The sequence below is a fragment of the Sus scrofa genome, chromosome 10, assembly GCF_054392235.1.
Source record: "Sus scrofa isolate SSC_HxYL_T2T_F1_AM1 chromosome 10, Sscrofa_HxYL_maternal_Yorkshire_Landrace_v2.0, whole genome shotgun sequence".
NCBI lineage: Eukaryota > Metazoa > Chordata > Mammalia > Artiodactyla > Suidae > Sus > Sus scrofa.
Genome location: NC_139392.1, coordinates 72141491 through 72160288, shown reverse-complemented (window position 1 = coordinate 72160288; position 18798 = coordinate 72141491). Strand labels below are relative to the sequence as shown.

The 18798-nt window shown below is 37.4% G+C and overlaps 1 protein-coding gene across 31 annotated transcripts in view; it reads right to left on the bottom strand.

The window, feature by feature from the left end:
* RSU1 (Ras suppressor protein 1) overlaps positions 1-18798 on the bottom strand; it is an 883461-nt gene that overhangs the window by 485504 nt on the left and 379159 nt on the right. For 25 of the 31 annotated variants that reach the window (XR_014817908.1, XR_014817911.1, XR_014817897.1 and 22 more), the window contains one exon: positions 9732-9830. The exons of the other annotated variants lie outside the window; for them this stretch is intronic. The gene's annotated coding sequence lies outside the window, so the exon portion shown is untranslated. The remainder of the gene's footprint in view (positions 1-9731; positions 9831-18798) is intronic. 31 annotated transcript variants of the gene reach the window in all.

Sequence of the window (18798 nt, the reverse complement as noted above, 5' to 3'; positions counted from 1 at the left end):
AGAAAAGAAAAAAGAAAAAAAAAGACAACTTACAGAATGGGAGAAAATAGTTTCAAATGATGCAATGGACAAGGGCTTAATCTCCAGAATATATAAGCAACTTATACAACTCAACAGCAAAAAAGCCAACCACCCAATGGAAAAAAATGGGCAAAAGACCTGAATAGACCATTCTCCAAGGAAGATATACAGATGGCCAACAAGCACTTGAAACAATGCTCAACATCCCTGATTATTAGAGAAATAAAAATCAAACAAAACTACCATGAGAAACACCTCACACCAGTCAGAATGGCCATCATTAATATGTCCACAAATAACAAATGCTGGAGGGGGTGGAGAGAAAAGGGAACCCTCGTGCACTGTTGGTGGGAATGTAAATTGGTACAACCATTATGGAGAACAGTATGGAGGTACTTCAGAAATCTATACGTAGAACTACCATATGACCCAGCAGTTCCATTCTTGGGCATATATCTGGACAAAACTCTACTTAAAACAGATACATGCACCCACATGTTCATTGCAGCACTATTCACAATAGCCAAGACATAGAAACAACCCAAATGTCCATCAATAGATGACTGGATTAGGAAGATGTGATATATATACACAATGAAATACTACTCAGCCATAAAAAAGAACTACATAATGCCATTTGCAGCAACATGGATGGAACTAGAGACTCTGAAATAAGTCAGAAAGAGAAAGACAAATACCATATGATATCACTTATACCTGGAATCTAATATACAGCACAAATGAACCTTTCCACAGAAAAGAAAATCATAGACTTGGAGAATAGACTTGTGGCTGCCGGGGGGAAGAGGGAGGGAGTGGGAGGGATCTGGAGCTTGGGGTTAATGGATGCAAATTGTTGCTCTTGGAATGGATTTACAATGAGATCCTGCTGTGTAGCATTGAAAACTATGTCTAGATACTTACATTGCAACACAACAATGCGAGGAAAAAGAATGTATACATGTATGTGTAACTTGGTCCCCATGCTGTACAGCAGAAAAAATAAATAAATAAATAAATAAATAAATAAATAAACAAATAAATAAATAAAATTAACCTAAAGGAAACAGAAGGAGCATGAGTAGAAAAGTTAGGAAATTTAAAAAATTTTTTGTTCTAAAATATTGCCTTTTAACAAGATGGCTTCGTAGTTTGTAGCTTTAAAAAAAAATGACAAAAATGCCACTTTTTGTGGTATTATGTGAAGTTATTAGATCTCTTCATATATCTGTCTGAGAGAAAATATTTATTGGCCAAGTCTTTTTTTTTTTTTTTTCTGTCTTTTTAGGGCCGCATCCGCAGCATATGGAGGTTCCCAGTCTAGGGGTCCAATCAGAGCTGTAGCCACCGGCCTACGTCACAGCCACAGCAATGCCAGATCCAGGCCACGTCTGTGACCTACACCACAGCTCATGGCAACACTGGATCCTTAACCCACTGAGCGAGGCCAAGGATCGAACCCGAAACCTCATGGTTCCTAGTCAGATTGGTTTCTGCTGCACCAACTCATTTTTGGGAACCCTCCAACTCATTTTTGCCATATCATTTTAATTTTTTAAAATTAAGACTGAACCACTATTATACTCTTAACTACTAACATTTAACCTAGTTTCTCATTCTTGGGAATTAAGCGTCTTGGTCATAATTCCAATTTTGCCATTAACTTGCCATATGAACTACAAGTCACATCAATTTCCATGGTCTCAATTTCCCCACATGTAAAATCACTATAACAACACCTTTCTTGCCTAATTCATGGTGCTGCTGTTGTAAAATGAAGCCATGGAGTTCCCATTGTGGCATAGTAGTTAAAAAATCCAACTAGGAACCATGAGGTTGTGGGTTCGATCCCTGGCCTTGCTCAGTGGGTTAAGGATCCGGCGTTGCCGTGAGCTGTGGTGTAGGTTGCAGATGCGGCTCAGATCCCACATTGCTGTGTCTCTGGTGTAGGCTGGTGGCTACAGCTCCGATTCAACCCTTAGCCTGGGAACCTCCATATGCTGCGGGAGTAGCCCTAGAAAAGGCAAAAACACAAAAAATAAATAAATAAACAAATTAAATAAATAAATAAAATGAAGCCATGTTGGTGAATCTGTGCAAACTCTATACAAATGAAAGATATTATTATCTGATTATTGCTTTAACATCTTCCCCAATCATCTCTGGTATTAAAAAATGTTATGGTCATAAACATCTATAACAGTGCTCCATAGCTGACAATGAAATAATTCTCCTCATGAATTTCATAGTTTAGATTTTATTTGGATGTAATAAGCGAGCATAATTAACTTTTATTGTGCACATTATTTGTGGGGATGTTTTAACACGTTAAGTATAGCCATCCATCTCAGTATTACACAAGGATTACCAAGCTGAGAAGTGCTATCTTTAAAAAATGGGATGATTTCATTTGGAGATTTGAGTTTAGTTTTACTGCTGAGATTAATAAAAGGTTGTTGTTTAAAATGAAACTGTTTTCTTTCCAGCACTTCATATTTTTGCTCAGTTAAAGAAACAGCAGTAACATGATTAGATGTCAGTAATTAAATATCTTTGTGGAACAGTATCTTAATAGCTTATATTTAGAACACAGCCATACCTACAACATTCAATTAGATAGATGCAGCTTTAATATTTAACAGCTTGTTTCTTAACTACCATCCTTCTGGTGAGCTGATGTTGACTATGGATAAAGGAAAGCAAGCAGCTTAGTGTCAAATTAAGGGAAGTGGAATATATTATAATGGTACTTTTTATGTTTTGCTATTCTCACATTCAGCCAAGTATAATTTCTTTATTTAATGCATCTAACTATCCATTCATCTCTCTTATTTTTTAGCAACAAGGGCCTTCAATTTTCTCTAAACACAATAAAGGTTTATCTAGGGACCAAGGAATAAAAAAATGTCATTTAACTTAAGCATCATGGGGAAACCAACTCGTGTAAGAAGCACTAGTCATTTCCAATAAACTGCTGATACCAATGGAAAGGCATCTCAGGAAGCAGAGAAGAAAACTCCTTCATACTCTTTCTTTAGAGATGGGAAAAGCAAAGGGGCCCGGCTCCCATTAGGAGCCTCTTTGTTTCTCTTTCACCTCCTCTTAAATGTGAATTTGTAAATAAATGGAATTATCCTTAATTGATTATGATGTACTTTGTTTTAGAAAACAACCTAGCATTTTTCGTGACTTTTTGATCTTGACTTGTTTCATGACCCCTTACTGTAAGTCAGGGCTCGGGTCTTTTTACTAAAAACTGAAGAATTAGCCTTTGACTCTAGTAGAGTGATCTTCAACAATCCATGGGGACAAGGATCGGGATCATACTATTTCAAGGTCCCCACAGCGATAATGACCCAGGGCGGTTAGGGGGCAAAATGTCCATCAAACCCGGATGGCTGTTTCTGGTTGGGTAGAATAAGCCAGTCTATCAGAGAGAGTAGACACAACTGAGGATAAAGTTAAACCACAGGGGCTCAAAGTTTTGCCCCACCACTTATTCCCCCATGTGAGCCTTGATAACTGTACAGACCACAATCGCTTACCTGGGCAACGAGAACTAATAAGAGTCCTACTTTCCGAAAATGTCAGAATCTTCACACCAAGTATTCAATTAGTGCTCAATAAATATCCAAAGAATAAAGGTAAAGCTTTGCTATAGAGGAAAGTCAAGCAAAGGGGACATGTTATACGGCAAAGCACGCCTGTTTGGATTAGAGCACGTTTTTGGTGGGAGAGGCAAGAGAGAGGGATGTAGAGAGGAGTTTTATGTAAGTTAGAAAGAAGTGCAACTGATGTGACACCTCACCAAGGGGTTCTGGCTCCTTCACATCAGTGACAGTTCCTGGAGTTTCCCAGAAAACAGAAGGTTTGGACTTAAATGTCTTTTACTTCCTCTTGACCTTTGATCTTCAACTGCAGCTGGCCTTTTGAGCTTAATTACGCTGACAATAACAGTGGGTGTAAAATCTGGAGCAGACCCCATGCTTTGCCTGTGAACCACTAGAGGCCATTCTTCCTCATGACTCTGGTTGTTAGCGAGCATTTGATACCTCTTTGCTGAGTCACAGAACTTCCTGATACTCTTGGAGCTGTTCTGCACTGTTACCTGTGGGAGCACCTGGTAGGGAGAAGGAGGAGACCAGAGGGGTGGCTCACTTCCCTTCTAGCAAATGAGGGCACTGAACTGCCCCCACCTTGAGACACCTGCTTTGTGAAGGTAGCAGCCTGTCAGAGGGAAAACGGGCAGTGCCTGCTGGAACAGCTCCCCTCCACCTCTCTGCTCTATTCTCCATCCAAGATCATTATCAAGTATCCTTTAGCAGTGAATGGCTTACCGATGGCTGAAATGGGGAGGGGAAAAAAAAACTTTATTTCTGATTCAGAACTCCAGAGAAGGGGATTTTGATAAAGACAAGCCTGGTAAGCATTCTCGGCAAACACTGCTCTCCTTCAGTCTGTTAGGAAGGGAACAAAAATGCTGCCAAAGAAGCAATATTTCTATGAAATCCTCCCTGATTATTTCCACCAGGGTCTGTGTGGCTTCAGAGCCACCCTCTTTAGAAAGAAAGAAGAGCCGGTATTGCTGTGAATAAAGCGAACAAGTAAAGGGAAAAGCACAGGAGAATAAGTCAGAGAGATAGCATTAAAATGCCTTTTCATATTCGACACAGAAGAAACCTTATCTTCTTAAAAAAAAAAAAAGTCTGATGAATATGTGAGCTGCTAATACTTGGCTCTATCTGAGATTCCGTCTTGGAGGAAAAAGGAATGAGTTCATTGTGGTGTTTTGAAAAGAAACCTCCAGAGAATGAAGAGGAAGTGTCCCCACTTAAAGAGGGGAGAGTGTGATAGCTCATTCTGAGAAGTTGTCTCCTGTCGCCAGCCATATAGCATTCCAGGTTTCTAGAGAGTTTCACACAAACAGAAAAGGGTGGGGAGGGAGTGGGGTAAAGGAAGCACTTTTTTAAACCTCTGGTTTAAAAGCAATGGAAAGAGGAGATCCCATTGTGGCAGAGAGGAAACAAATCTGACTAATATCCTTGAGGATGCAGGTTCAGTCCCTGGCCTCGCTCAGTGGGTTAAGAATCCCATGTTGCTGTGGCTGTGGCGTAGGCCAGCAGCTGTAGCTTCGATTCAACCCCTAGCCTGGGAACCTCCATATGCCACAGGTACGGTCCTAAAAAAAAAGAAAAAAAAAGCATAAATAAATAAACAAAATGGAAAGAGTGAGGTTGGTCCCTCCATCACAAAGCCAAAGGTTACTTTTAAGTGAGTAGCTACTTCAAAGTCATTAGCATCAAAGAAGGATCAATATTGGAGGAAGAGAGATCGCTAAAGATTTTGCATCTATAGCCTAAAAGTGCACCAAGCCATCAACCCAACAAAAATGTACAGCCTGAAAATCCCTTCACTCATTGTGAAATAATGAAATCGAACTCACTGGAAATAATTAAGTGAAAGCAGTTGGCACCACAAAGGAAAACCAGTGCAATAAGATGGACCATGGAAGCAAATGCTTTCACTCTGATGCCTTAGCCCAAGTTTCTCACTATTGACTCTTGGTGCCAGATAATTCTTTATTGTGGGGGGCTGTCCTGTGCTCTGTGGGATGTTTAGCTGCATCCCTGGCCTCGGACCAGGTAGGAATCCCACCACCAATGTCTCTAGACACGTGCCAGATGTCTCCAGGGAAGGAGATGGGGGAGTACAAATCACCCCAGTTGAAAAGCACTGCCCCAAATCCCATCTTTTTTTTTTTTTTTCATTGATCCATGGTCTGCTCTGTCCATTCAGATATCCCATAAGACTCATCCAACATCAACACCAACTTCTCAAATATCCCAGGTCTCCCTTCAAAATATGCTAACTCATGCTATCCTTAGCTCATCACCCTTTATTTCCCTTTAGATGGTCCTTGCTCAGACGACTTGGCTTTCTTAGGCACTGGGCTGACAACTCCACCACTAAAGGCACGTTGCAAAGTTATTGAGCCCCAGGTTTGAATTCAACCTCTGCTGAATAGAAGCTGGGAGACTTTTAGGCAAGTCATTTACTTTATTGAGTCTTGGCTCTTTCTCATTCTCTCTCTCTCTCCATGCATAGACACACATATATATATATGCATATATACTCAGAATAAAATTATATCTACCCTACAGCAAGGTTGCTGATTAAATGATATTGTATGAAAAGCTCCCACCAGCATCTGGATGTACTTATTTCATCATGGCTTATAAAACTGGAAATACATGGCTTAGCCATAAAGAAACAATTTTTGGCCAACAGCAGGAGGCCAACTGGAGCTGAAATAGTATTTGATCAACTAGCACAAGCATCAGCAGCAGCAGTGTTGGGAATAAAGAAGTGTTCAGAATGATAGGCAGGAATGCGGGTAAGTACAGATTACTTGGGCATTTGCAAGCAGATCTATGGTTATGATGGTCAGAGCCAGGAAATATCAAATTACGGTGTGCAAAGACGAAAATGAAAATAGTTGGTAGTGTTTAGGCACTACTTGTGCCTAAAAAAAGATGTACAGATGAATCAAGGGATAGATTGGTAATCAATCCTTTTTTTTTTTTCTTACTTCCTTGCGTTTCACTAGCCAACTATTTTCATCTCATTGATTCTCTAGCTAATTCGGAAGTTGTCACCTATTTGTAAAAGAACTCCTATTTCCTTTAGATTAATGTTTATCCTCTTAGTGTTTCTCTAATGGATTTGTCACTTCAAAATCAAAACATATTATTAATGAAAGATGACATTTCTAAGCACCTACTGTTGTAATACATGCAAAAAAAAATAGCATCTGAAAATGTCTTAGTTGGTTATAATGTCATTCTAGTCTATATTTTTAAAGGGAAGGTAAGTTTTAAAAACCCAACTAGGGAGTTCCCGTCGTGGCGCAGTGGTTAACGAATCCGACTAGGAACCATGAGGTTGCGGGTTCGGTTCCTGCCCTTGCTCAGTGGATTAACGATCCAGTGTTGCCATGAGCTGTGGTGTAGGTTGCAGACGCGGCTCAGATCCCGCGTTGCTGTGGCTCTGGCGTAGGCCGGTGGCTACAGCTCCGATTCAACCCCTAGCCTGGGAACCTCCATATGCCGCGGGGAGCGGCCCAAGAAATAGCAACAACAATAATAACAACAACAACAAAAGACAAATAAAAATAAAAATAAAAATAAATAAAAAAATAAAATAAAAATAAAAACCCAACTAGCTTAAAGAATTAGATTTCAGAAAACAATACAAAGTGCATTGCACTGTTAAACTCATTTATAGAGTGGATTTCTTTATGAGCTGACTAGTACACAAACGATAATTAGGTAAGTTTGAAGATAAATGCATCCACAATCTTCCCTTTAAAGCCAACGTTAGTATAAAATTTCATTGTTGCTTAATTATGGGCTGAGTGGGCAGGCCAATATATCCTTCTATGTAACAGCAGTCCTGAGAGAAATTATTGTATAGGATCAAAATAATAAAGCAGTAGCTGTCAATTGCATTTTTCTATTAGATGGATCCCTAATAGGTCTATACATTTGCTATTACACCAAGCCCTGGTGAGGAGTATCAGGAAAATTAAAACAGACAGGCATCTCTTTAAGGTACTTGGTACAATTTGGTTTGACTTAATAGGGTCTGTTTCAGGGAGTCTGAATAGAAGCATATTCAGCAAATTTTCAGATCTTATGTGTTACAAATGTCAGCTGCTTTTTGACTGTGTTGATCACAGGGTTCTTTCATTTGACTGGTACATAAAGTTGGGTTCCTACAAGATATGATCTTGTTTTCCCACACCTTAAACGTTTCTCTACTTTCATTTCAGCTTGAACAAATGCTCATCTGGCAACAACCCAGTGAATTACAAAGTTCCTCCAGTCTGTATTCTCTGCACATCTTTGAAGCCATATCTTTTCTGTTACTATGTACATCTTTCTGCAACCATTTGTATGTGTCATGTATGTTATCTCTATAATATCCAGTTTTATCGCTTTATTTTCAAAAAACTACAGAAGAAATCTTGGCTCTAAAATTTACAATGGAGAAAGCTTATTTTCCATCTTAATAGAACTGCGATAAATTTTATTATCAAAGGCTACCTCTGTTTTAAATGTTAAGAACAAATATGAATTTCACTTTTATTTCATTGTCTATTCCATATTTGAGAACAATTCAGGGTACACATCCTGACTGTGAAACGTTCCATAGCAACAAGATATAAGAAAGGATACCACTTTCTTTTGCATTTTCTAGGCTAAATAACTGTGAGCTGCTTTGATTTGGGCCTTTTAAATGCATTCCCATAACATGCACAGATAGGCTACACCCCCAAATTTATTGTGTGGGAGTTCCCACTGTGGTGCAGTGGGTTAAGAATCTGAGTGAAGGAGCCCAGGTTGCTGCGGAGGTGCAGGTTCAATCCGCAGCCCAGCACAGTGGGTTAAAGGATCCAGCGTTTTGGCAGCCGCAGCTCAGATTCAATTCCTGGCCCACGAACTTCCATATGCCATGGGTGTGGCCGTAAACAAAATTTATTGTGTGTGCCTCTAAACCAACTAAGTAGATTATTTTTATTTTCAAATTGTATTTTAATTATGGCAATGTTAGATACTGAATTTCAGGGAATTAAAATTATTTTACTACATACTCGCATGAGATATGAGCTTATTTTCTTTGTATATAATCTAGAGGATAGAAAAATGAGACATGATTAAGGAAGCTAATGTCTCTCTCTCTCTCTCTCTCTCTCTCTCTGTCATTCTCGTGCACGCGCACACACACACACACACACACACACACACACACACACACACACACACCCTTCTATGACCCCCAGGATCTAAATCATGGCTGGGGTTTGGTAAAAGAGGGAGTGAGGTAGAATGTGTACATATTGGGGAACAGAGTGGCCATTGTTGATGGTGTTCAGACTTGGGGAATGTTCGCAAGTTCTAAAATCTCAGATATTGTTGTTTTGTTGTTTTCCCTACACCTCTAAATACTTTATCTCCTATGACCTGAAGAGCCTGACCAACTGGAGTAAGGGGCTAATGAATAATTAAACATTTTCCAAAGTCTGAAAAGTCACCAATCTACCAGCAGTAGACCTCTGGGTTCAACAGGGTGGCTTCACACAAACAGATGTTCTTTTGAAGAATAGCTCTCATGAAGCAGTGCCTGAATAATGATATTTTATTTATTTATTCATTTACTTATTTATTTACTTACTCTTTTTTTTTTTTTTTTTTTTTTTTAGGGCCGCAACTGTGGCACACGGAAGTTCTCAGGCTAGGGGTTAAATCGGAGTTACAGCTGCCAGACTACACCACAGCCACAGCAACACCGGATCCTTAACCCACTGAGTGGGGCCAAGGAACGAATCCGCATCCTCATGGATACCAGTCGAGTTCGTTTTCACTGAGCCACAATGGGAACTCCTCAACAATGATACTTTAAAATGAATAGTTGCATTTGTAATCAAGGAGATGGGGAAGAGTAAGCCCTAATTTTCAATAGGGTGAATAAAAGGAATTTGTGTTACTCAAGTGTAATGAGCTAATAATATCTCTAGAGAGTGAGGCTTTAGAAAGCTGGCACAGAATATCTCCATTTGCAGAAATGCATACCTCACCCAATCCATGTTTCTACAGTTCTCGTTTACTTTAGCAAAGGTACCTGCTACATATTTGTTGATGTTTTCTTACCTTGTGTTGTTGATGCTGTTTTGTGTTTAATAGGAAAAACTCCCAAAGTACAAGGTTCTGTTTCATGTTTCTTGCTTCTATTTACTTAAACATGGAAGTCTGTTAAGAAATAGAGAAAGAACATGGAAATATACACAATAGAGGAGAAAAATATATTCTACATCAAGATATGCACGTTCTCAACTTAGTTTCAAATGGTTTTATTAAAAACTGAATATAGGAATTCCCGCTGTGGTGCAGAGGAAATGAATCCGACTAGTATCCATGAGGACGTGGGTTCAATCCCTGGCCTTGCTCAATGAGTTAAGGATCCAGCATTGCCGTGAGCCATGGTGTAGGTTGCAGATGCAGCTCAGATCCCACGTTGCTATGGCTGTGGCAGCTGCAGCTCTGATTTGACCCCTAGTCTGGGAACTTCCATATACCTCAGGTGTGGCCCTAAAAAGCAAAAACAAAAAACAAACAAACAAAAAAAAAAACCAAAAAACACAAACCAAAAAACCTGAATGTCTACAAAAATTTAATTTTAACATGTGCATAGCTATGATGAATTATAGTAAAACTGACCACCATGTGCCTACCCCTCAAGATAAGGAATAGAGTTTGGGGGCACCTTTGAGGACCCCTATTCACCACTCTATGATGTCATACTTCTCCTTCCTAGAGAAACCACTACCCCAAATTTTGGTTTACCCTTCCTTTGCTTATCTTTGTAGTTTGGCACATACATTGATATCTTCAAACAACTGGGTGGTTTAGTTTTGAATGTTCTGAGTTGATATAAATGGAAGCACCACCTGAATTCTTTTACAAATTGATTTTTTTCACTCACTATTATTTTCTGAGATGCATCCAACTTGATGTGTGCAGCTATATTTTACTCTTTTTCACTGATGTATAGTGCTGTTACAGAATTTTTAAAAACACAGAGGATGGAAATTTGGCCATTAAAAAAATACATTTTCAGCATTTGAACTTCTAGCTCTATTTCCATTTTAGCCTTTGACTCAACTTTATGCTTCCCCTGGAGGAAAAGGATGATATGTTATTTATAAGTGCTCACAGAGAATTTAGAGATTCTTTGCTCCAGTATCTCACTTTATGTATGAGGTATATGAAGGGATCCATGCAAGATAACAGAACACTTAGGTCTTTGAGCATTTCAGCCTACATTTCATACCTCCTCAAAAGAAAAAAGGGCCAACCTTCTGCCATTCTTTTGTAGCATCTCTTTTCTTCAGGAGTCATTCATCAAGATACTAAAAGAGGAGCTGTGTCTAGACTCACTTCAAAGTGACCTTAGGTCCGGATTTTCAGGAAGAAAAATATGATTTGATTGTATAATGTGTGTTTATACTCTTATATACTATTCTAATCTCCATCATCTAGAAAATAGACTCCATGGATTATAAAATTTTCTTCTTCCCATTTACAACAAAAGAAATTAGTGACAACAGTAAGTTAAAAAAAAAAATAAGATGCTCTCAAATATCATCATACACCAGAATCTTCTGGAAATTCAGGTTTTGAGGACGCACTTTCAGAAATACTGGAAGAGGATTATGAAAGAACCCAGGAATCTTCATTTTTAACAAGCTGCCATGATTGACACAGTCATACAGTAACTTCTGAGAAAATACAAAAGGGAAATGAGTTTGTACATTGTATTAGAAAGTGGGTTACCAAGAATATTCTTGGTTCCCAAAAACAGAATTTTTTTAAAAAAGCAAAGGGAAGCAAAAATTGAAATAATAGGAGCAATGAGAAGCTGAATTTCAGAAAATGTATGAAGGGGTGTAGAGAATAGCAAGAGTGTAAAAGCTATTACTTTCTCTTTTCATTGAGAGATCATAGACATATAACATTATATTAGTTTCAAGTGTACAATGATTCAATATGTATACATATTTCAAAATGCTAACCACAATAAGTTTAGCTAATCTGTCACCACACATAGTTACAAAATATTTTGTGTGGGATGAGAACTTTTAAGATGATCTCTGCAACTTTCATCCATGCAATAGGTATTATTACTGCAGTCACCATGCTGTACATTACATCCTGGTGACTTTATCTTACAAATGGAAATTTGTGCCTTAACCCCCTTCACCCATTTCCCCCACCCCTACTACTGGCAACCATCAATGTCTCTAGTCTTTGTATCTATAAGTGTGTTTTATTTTGTTTAGATTCCACATATACAGGAGATCATATGGTAGCTGTCTTTCTCTGACTTATTTCACTTAGCATAATGCCCTCAAGGTCCATCCATATTGTTGCTGCAAATGGAAAGACTCTGTTCATTTTTTAGGCCTGCATAATACTCCATTGTACACGCATATCACATTTTCTTTCCTTTTTTTTTAAAGGCACCACCCTTGGCATATGGAAGTTTCCAGGCTAGGAGTCGAATTGGAGCGATAGCTGCCAGCCTGCAGCACAGCAATGTCAGATCCAAGCTGGGTCTGTGACTTACACAACAGCTCACAGCAATGCCAGATCCTTAACCCACTGAGTGAGGCCAGGAATTGAACCTGGGCCCTCATGGATACCAGTTGGGTTTGTCACTGCTAAGCCACAATGGGAATTCCTTCTTTTTATTTTACTTTATTTTTTCCGATTGTGTTACAAAATAATTGACATACATCCCTGTATAAGTTTAAGATATCCAGCATGATGTTTTGATTTACATATATTGTAAAATAACTAGCATAATAGGTTTCATGAATATCAAAATTTTCATATGGATACAATCAAAAGAAAAGAAAAAATGCTTCTCCTCATGATGAGAACTCTTAGGAATCATTCTCTTAAAAACTTTCTAATGTATCACATAATAGTGCTAATTTCTGTCAGCCTGTTGTAAATTAAATTACATCCCTAGTACTTACATTTTTTATAACTGAAAGTTTGTATATTTTGACCAATTTTGCCCATTTTGCTCACTGCAGAATCCCTGCCAATTTGTTTCCTCTACCTGTGAGTTTGATTTTCTTGTTCTTTTTGTTGACTCTCCATACAAGTGAACTCATAGGGTATTTGTCTTTCTCCATCTAATTTATTTCATATTATAATGCCCCCAAGTTCTGCTCATGTTTTTTATGGCTGAAGGCTAACTATTCCATTGGTGTGTGTGTGTGTGTAACATAACTTCCTTATCCAATCATTGATTGATGAATGCTTAGGTCATTTCCATGCCTTGGTTATTGTAAATACGCTGCTATGAACAAGGAGTTTTTGTTTCCCTTGGATATATTCCCAGAAGTGGAATTGTTGGAGCATATGTTAGTTCTATTTTTAATTTTTTGAGGAATATCCATAGAGTTTTCCATAGTGACTACATCAATTCATAGTCCCACCAACAATTCATAGGTGTTCCCTTTTCTCCACTTCCTCATTGACACCTGTTATTTCTTGTCTTTTTGATAACAGACATTCTCACAGGTATGAGGTGATATCTCATTGTAGTTTTGATTTGCACTTCTGTAATGATTAGTGATGCTGAGCACCTTTTCATGGACCTCTTTGTCATCTATATATCTTCTTTGGAAAAACATCTATTGAGATCCTTCACCCATTTTTAATTGGATTATTTGTTATTTTGCTATTGAATTGTGTGAGTTTGCTATGGATTTTTCATTATAGCCTCTTATCAGATATATGATTTGCAAATATTCTCTTCCATTCATTTGGTTATCTGTTCATTTTGTTTGTGGTTTCCTTCCTTTGCTGTACAGAAGCTTTTTAGCTTGATAGAGCCACACTCATTTATTTAATTTAATTTAATTTAATTAATTTAATTTAATTTAATTTATTTAATTTTTGTTTCTTTTGCTTTCATTGTCAGGTCCAAAAACTTATCACCAAGATTAATGTCACCAAGCTTACTACCTATGAGTTCTAGGAGTTTTATGGTTTCAGGTCATACATTCAAAACATTTTGAGTTAATTTTGTGCATAGAATAAAATAATTACCCAGACATATTCTTTTGCATGTATGCTTTCCAGCGTTCCCAACATCATGTATTGGAGAGATTGTCTTTCCCATTGTATATTCTTGGCTCCTTTGCCATTAATTAATTGACCATATATATGTGGGTTTATTTCTGGACTCTCTACTCTGTTCTATTGATTTATGTGTCTGCTTTATGCCAATACCAAAATGTAATATACTTTTAAATCAGAGGAGTGTGACGCCATCATCTTTATCTTTTTTTTTTTTTTTCAAAATTGCTTTGGCTATTCAGAGAGTCTTCATAGTTCCATTCAAATTTTAGGATTGTTTGTTCTATTTTGTGAAAAGTGTCATTGAAATTTTAATGGGGATTACATTGACTCTGTGGATTGCTTTGGGTAGTATGGACATTTTTACAATATTAATTCTTCCAATCCTTGGGCATGGAGTATCTTTCCCTTTATTTGTGTCTTCAGTTTCTTTAACTAATGTCTTATAGTTTTAAGTGTCTAGGTCTTTCACTTCCTTAGTTAAATTTATTCCTATGGATTTTATTATTTTTGATGTAATTACAAATGGGATTATTTTCTTAATTTCTCTTTTCTGATAGTTCATTTTACTGTATAGAAACAATGGATTTTTGAACATTGATTTTGTATCCTAAAACATATAATTTTTTGATTACTTCTAACAGTTTTTTGATGGAATTTTTAGTTTTCTATATGTATATTACGTCATCTGCAAATAGTGACAGTTTTGCTTCTTCTTTCCAATTTTGACGAATTTCATTTCTTTTTCTAGCATAATTCCTCTGGCTAGGACTTCCAACATCAGGTTGAATAAAAGTGGAAAGAGTGTCATCCTTATCTTATTCTTTTCAGCTTTTCACCATTGAGAATGATGTTGGCTATGGGCTTATCATATATGGCCTTTATTATATTAAGCTACATTCCCTCTATACCCACTTGTTGAGAGTTATTATCACAAGTGGATGTTGAATTTTGTGAAATGCTTTTTTAGTAAATATTGAGATGATCATATAATTTTTATCATTCATTTTGTTAATACAGTGTATCACAGTGATTGATTTAAGGATGTTGAACCATCCTTGCATCCCTGGAATGAGTCCCTCTTGATCATGGAGCATGATCCTTTTAATGTTTTGTTGAATTCAGTTTGCTAATCTTTTATTGAGGATTTTTGCCTCTTTTTCATCAAGGATATTGACCTGCATTTTCTTTGCTTGTGGTGTTTTTGTCTGGTTTTGGTATCAAAATAATGCTGACCTTCTATTCTATTTCTTGGAAGAGTTAAGAAATATTTTTATTAATATTCATTTGAATGGTCAGTAGAATTCACCAGTGAAGTCAAATGGTCCTACACTTTTGTTTGTTGAGAGGTTTTTGATTCTTGATTAAATTTTTACTAGCAGTAGATCTTTTCAGGTTTTTTAAATTCTTTATGGTTCAGTCTTGGTAGGATGTTTATTTCCAGAAGGTATCCATTTCTTCTAGGTTGTCCAATTTGTTGGTGTATAATTGTTTACAGTAGTCTCTTATGATCCTTTTATTTCTGGAGTAGCAGTTGTAACTTCTTTCATTTCTGATTCTATTTATTCGAGTATTCTTTTTCCTTGGTTAATCTAAGTAAAGGTTGGTCATTTTTAAAAATCTTTTCAAAGTACCAGCTCCTAGTGTCATTGATCTTTTCTATCTTTGTAGTGTTTATTTAAATTATTTCCCCTCTAAATTTTTTTTTTTTTTTTGGTCTTTTTGCTATTTCTTGGGCCGCTCCCGCGGCATATGGAGGTTCCCAGGCTAGGGGTCCAATCGGAGCCATAGGTACCGGCCTACGCCAGAGCCACAGCAACGCGGGATCCGAACCGCGTCTGCAACCTACACCACAGCTCACGGCAACGCCGGATCGTTAACCCACTGAGCAAGGGCAGGGACCGAACCCACAACCTCATGGTTCCTAGTCGGATTCGTTAACCACTGAGCCACGACGGGAACTCCAATAGTTCTATTTTCTTTTTGTCTTTTTTTTTTTTTTTGCCATTTCTTGGGCTGCTCCCGCAGCATATGGAGGTTCCCAGGCTAGGGGTCGAATCGGAGCTGTAGCTGCCGGCCTACCCCACAGCCACAGCAACACCAGATCCGAGCCACATCTGTGACCTACACCACAGCTCACGGCAACGCCAGATCCTTAACACACTGAGCAAGGCTAGGGATCGAACCCGCAACCTCATGGTTCCCAGTCAGATACGTTAACGACTGAGCCACGACGGGAACTCCCCCTCTAAATTTTTTGCCTTCACCGAAGGCATGTGGAAGTCCCAAGTCAGGGATCAAAACCAAGCAACAGCTGTAATCTGTGCCACAGTGGTGGCAACACCAGATCCTTAACCCACTATACCACAGCAGGAACTTCTCCACTCTATGTTATTTCCTTCCTTTTCTAATTTTGGGCTTAATGTGTTCTTTTTCTAGATCTTTGAGGTGTAAAGTTAGGCTGTTGATTTGAGATTTTTCTTATTTCTTGAGATAGGCATTTATCAGTAAGAACATCTCTTATGTGTATCCCTTAAGTTTTGGTATGTGTATTTCCAATTTTATTTCTCTCAAGATATCTTCATATTTTTAAAATTTATTCCTTGATCCATTGGTTGTTTGGTAGCATATCATTTAGTATCTATATATTTGTAATTTTTTTCAATTTTCTTCTTGTAATTGATTTTTACTTTCATACCATTGTGGTTGTAAAAAAAACTCTTGATATGATTTAAATCTTCTTAAATTTATTAAGACTTGTTTTGTGGGAGTTCTCACCATGGCTCAGCGGAAACAAATCAGACTAGTAACCATGAGAACACAGGCTTAATCCCTGGCCTAGCTCAGTGGGTTAAGGATGGGGCATTGCCATGCTTTGCTGTGTAGGTCTCAGACATGGCTGGGATCCTGCATTGCTGTGGCTGTGGTGGAGGCCAGCAGCGATAGCTCTGATTCGACCCCTAGACTGGGAATCACCATATGCTGCAGGTGTAGTCCTAAAAAAAAAAAAAAAAAAAAAAAAAAGACTTGTTTTGTGGCCTAACATATTCTCTCTTGTCCTAGAGAATGTTCCATGTGTAATTGAGAAGAATGTGTAAGTGGTGTCTTTTGGATGAAATGTTCTGTACATATCTGTTCAATCCATCTATCCTAATGTGTTATTTAAGGCCAATGCTTCTGTTGATTTTCTGTCTAACAGTCTATCTATTGAGATAAATAAAGCATTAATCCCCTGTTATTATTGAATTGCTGTTTATTTATCCCTGTAGGTCTGTTAATATTTGCTTTATATAATAGGTACTCCTATGTTGGATGTAAATATAAATATTTACAAATGTTATATTCTCTTGTTAGATTGGCCCTTTTGTCATTACGTAATATGATATCTTTTATTAGAGTCATTGTTTGAAAGTCTATTTTGTCTGACGTAAATATAGCTAAATCAGATTTCTTTCAGTTTCCATTTGCATATAGGCAGCATATAGGTGGATCTTGTTTATCTGCTCAGCACTCTAGATCTTTTAATTGGATAATTTAGCCCATTTACTTTTAAAGTGATTATTTAAAATAGTTATTGATAGTTATGTCCATATTGACATTCATAACTGTTTTTCATCTGTTTTTGTAGTTTCTTTCTGTTCCTTTCCTCTTCTCTTGCTCTCTTTCTTTGTAGTTTGTGGACTTTCTATAGTGGTGTGCTTAGATTCCTTTCTCTTTCTCTTTTGTGTTTCTACTATAGGTTTTGGTTTGTGGTTACCATGAGGCCTATGTATAACAACTTATTTTTGTGAAACCCTATTTTAAGTTGATAACACCTTAAGTTTAAACACATTCTAAAGCTCTACATGTTTTAATCTTCTCACCCCACATTTTATGTTTTTAATATCACATTTTACATCTTTTCATCTTGTGTAGTCCTTAACAAATCATGATAGTTATAGTTCTTTTTATTACTTTTGTCTTTTAACCTTCATGCTAGCTTTATAAATAATAAAGCTATCTTTATTATATATTTACCTTTACCAATGAGATTTATACTTTCTGTTTTCTTAGTACTAATTAGTACCCTTTCTTTTAAGCTTAAAGAAGTCCCTCTGATATTTCTTGTAAGTTAGGGTTAGTGGTGATAAACTTCTTTAGCTTTTGCCTGAAAGACTATTCTTCAATTCTGAGTGATAATGTTCAATGGTAGAGTATTCTTGATTGGAAGTTGTTTCTTTTAGAACTTTAAATATATCATGTCATTCCCTTCTGGCCTGAAAAATTTCTGCCGAAAAAAATCTGCCTATAGTCTTGCAGGGTTTCCCTTGTATGTAACAAGTTGTTTTTCTCTTGCTGCTTTTAAGATTCTCTCCTCATCTTTAACTTTTAACATTTTAATTATAATGCGTTTTGGTGTGGTTATTTTGGGGTTTATCTTCTTTGGAACTCTGGCTTCCTGGATCTGGATGTCTGCTTCTTTCCTCAGGTTAAGGACATTTTCAACCATTATTTCTTTAAATAAGTCTCTGCCCCTTTCTCTCTCTTCTCCTCTGGGACCTCTACAACGTGAATATCAGTCTGCTTGATGTTGTCAGATAAGTCCCTCAATCTGCCTTTACTTTGTTTCATTCTTTTTTCTTTTGGCTGCTCTGTTTGGGTGAGTTTCACTGCCCTGTCTTCAAAGTCAATGGTCCTTTCTACTGCTTCATGTAGGCCAATGTTGAGACACTTTAGTGCATTTTTTTCAGTTTAACTATAGTATTCTTCAGCCCTGTGACTTCTGTTTGATACTTTCTTACATGTTCTATCTTGGTTGAAGTTCTCACTGTGCTCATCCATTCTTCTCCTGAGTTCAGTGAGCATATTTATGACCATTACTTTGAGCCCCTTATCAGGTAAATTGCTTATCTACATTTCATTAAGTGTTTTTTTCCCTGAAGTTTTACCCTATTCTCTTTTGGGGGTATCAAAGTCCTCTGCGTCTTCATTTTTTTTGACTCTCTATGTTAATTTCTATGTATTCATTTAAAAAAAGCCATCTCTCCCAATCTAGAGACATGGTCATATGTAGGAGATAAGC